Genomic DNA, 2,985 nt, shown 5'->3' on the forward strand with positions numbered 1-2,985 from the left:
CTGGACGTTTCTCAATTCACGAGAACGCGAGTACGTCGCGCGTTCTCGTCAAGTCCGATCTTCCTGCGTTCTCGCCAAGAACGGACTTGACGAGAACGCGCGACGTACTCGCGTTCTCGTGAATTGAGAAACGTCCAGAGGTTCCCCCCAGTCCAAGCAACAAGCTGTGCTAACCTCTCATCATAGTAGAGATTTATACGTGGGTGTTCTTCTTTCAACTAGCTTTGTTTATGTAAATAAAACAGTAGAAATTAGTAATTTTCCTCAGTTAACATCTATATCAGGCATCCCCACCTGGGGATGGACCAGGTCGGTCCTGGAGGGCCGCTGTCCTGCAGGTTTTAGAGGTTTGTCTGCTTTAGCACAGCTGATTCTGACGATTACAGTTCAGCAAAAGCCATCTAATCACCTATCAATGCAAATCAGCTGTGCTGGAGCAGAGAAACCTCCAAAACCTGCAGGACAGCGGCCCCCGAGGAACGACTTTGAGGATGCCCAAACTACATGATCTGTTTTATTCAGCAGAAGAATCGATCAGAAAGTAAACGGCTCCAACTACCTCCTCCTGCTCAGCAATGGGACAGCTCCATGCTACTCAACGCTCTGTTTAGCCATTATATTAACATTTTTGTTATAGTTTTGAAAGATAAAATCACCTCTTTTCATAGACTTACTGTTTTCTATTTGCAGTCTTTAGCTTTACTCACCATGATGTCCTAAAAAAAAAAACTTCAGTTCAAATATGAATTTATAGACAATTTCAGAAGGATTGTTTATGTAAACCTCCAGGTTATGATTAATTTAAACATATTTTTCCTCCTTCCTGTTTTTAGAACAAATTCCTGAGAGAAAACCTCTGATATGAGCTTTATAAACATATAAAGCAGAGCTTTGTTAAATTGTAGAGGGATCTAATGTTTCAAGCAGAGTTTATGGTGATTAAGGAGAGAAAATAATTACGGGTTCTTATATCGCTGATAAAGCTAAAGTCAACTTAAATTAGCCGTTTATACCAAAGCGGCAGGAAAAAAACTGACACTTAGATTTTAATTTGGGTTTATTTTTGGCCTTAAGAGGAGAAGCATCACCTCTCGTCTCTCTTCAGTTCACATGAAGCCTTAATCAGCACTGATGACCCTGCTGCAGCTTTTATTACCGTCAGCGTGACGCGATGCAGCTGGAGGCCTTTTCCTGCTAAAACGTCCTGTTTGATTAGTTCGGCTGAATGTAAACTCTGTAGGATTTAGTTGAGCGTTTGATCACACTACGTCTTTACGCTACCGATGAGAATCTTTTTTTCAAATTCAAAGTATCCCATTTAAAATAAACCTTAATGTATTAAAATATCTCTTATTGGTCTGATGTTATGTTGAATTTTATGATTATTAGCTGTAAGAGGGGAAACAGAAATAAAGACATGAATAAATAAAATGTTTTCTACTTGGTGAAATGAATTACTGAAACAATTTAAATTTTAATTTATATTCTTATTGATTGATTATCTAATGAGTCAAATATTTAGATTGGTTGTGGGATTTCCATTTCTCTGTCACCTTTACGTTTCTTCATTTCTACTATAACAAAGTCAATGAAATAAATGTATTTTTGCAAACATCTATTACATTACTATTGTCTTTCCGTATCGGGGGGGTTTTACACTTTTTTATTGCACTGGTTTTCTGTAACAAGTAGAAAATAAATATTTTAAATAAAAGCAACTTGTTTGTAATCATGATTCAGTGATAAGTCACTTTTGCTTTAGTGCTGAAACTATTGATCAGATTTATCAATTATTGAAATAATGGTCATATAATTTTTTATTTGATTAATCGTTAACTGGAGAATAGAGACTGTAAAATATGCTTTTAGCTGACAGAGCGACCCACTTAGAGCAGTAATTGTAAAATAAAATATTCTAAATATTTTAAATTTAAGATGTTTTTGGTCCATCAATATGCTCCATCCAGAACTCTAGAATATAAGTTAGTTTCACCTAGTTGAATTTTGTAAAAAGCATTTTTTTAAGGATGCTTTGGCTATTTGAAGTTTTAGTCGGAAAAAAATGGACAGATCCAACGATTTGCAAAATAAATCGTTATTTTCAGCCCTAATTTGCTCCTTTTTTTAGACGATTAGATTCAACTTTACTGTCGTTACACAGGTACAGGTACAAGGCAATGAAATGCAGTTTAGGTCTAACCAGAAGTGCAATAGCAGCAAGTGCAGGATAAATAATGGTTCCATAAATACAGGACATGGGTTCTACTGTATGAGTATAGAGATGAATACTATTATAAATAATGAATATAATATATAGATCACTAGTGTTAAGAACTAAATTAACAGCTGGATATGTACCGAATATAATATACAGATGGGTTTTACTATAAATTGGATAAATAAAGTTTGGCCAGAAGCTATCTAAATTAAAGTGCAGTGGAAGGTAATTGCATATTAAAGTATGTTATGCAGATGTAAATGTAAACAATTGGTGCTGTGAATCAACAGTCGGCAGTGCGACTTAGTCATGTTTTTACACAAACTTTAGTTTTAGGTTAATTTCTTTCGTAAAAGTCATGTTTCATTGCCAAGTTTCATTTTTTTTTTAATGTTCTTTCATCACTGAATACAGCAAAAGGTGTAGAATTTAATTCAGTTTATAACTTTGAACCAATTCACAACACGCGTCATCTCAAGGCACTTTACAATTCAATTAGATCATACAGTCATTGGTTGAAAGTTTTCTTTGTAAAACCAGTTGACTGCATCGATTAAATGACTTATTATATTATTTATTTGTGTAAAAGTCACGATCCTACGACGGATTATTTTTTTTCCAGAATAAAGTCATAAAATACAGAGAATCCAGTCAGATTGATTCAAAGTTTTTGTTATCTAAGGAAAACCAGCTGATTGCATCGACTCATTGACTCTTCAGCAATCCCTCATACTAAGCATGCTTGTAGCGACAGTGGAGAGGAAAAA

Source organism: Cyprinodon variegatus, unplaced genomic scaffold (genome assembly GCF_000732505.1).
Source record: "Cyprinodon variegatus isolate N-32 unplaced genomic scaffold, C_variegatus-1.0 Scaffold1251, whole genome shotgun sequence".
Classification (NCBI taxonomy): Eukaryota; Metazoa; Chordata; class Actinopteri; order Cyprinodontiformes; family Cyprinodontidae; genus Cyprinodon; species Cyprinodon variegatus.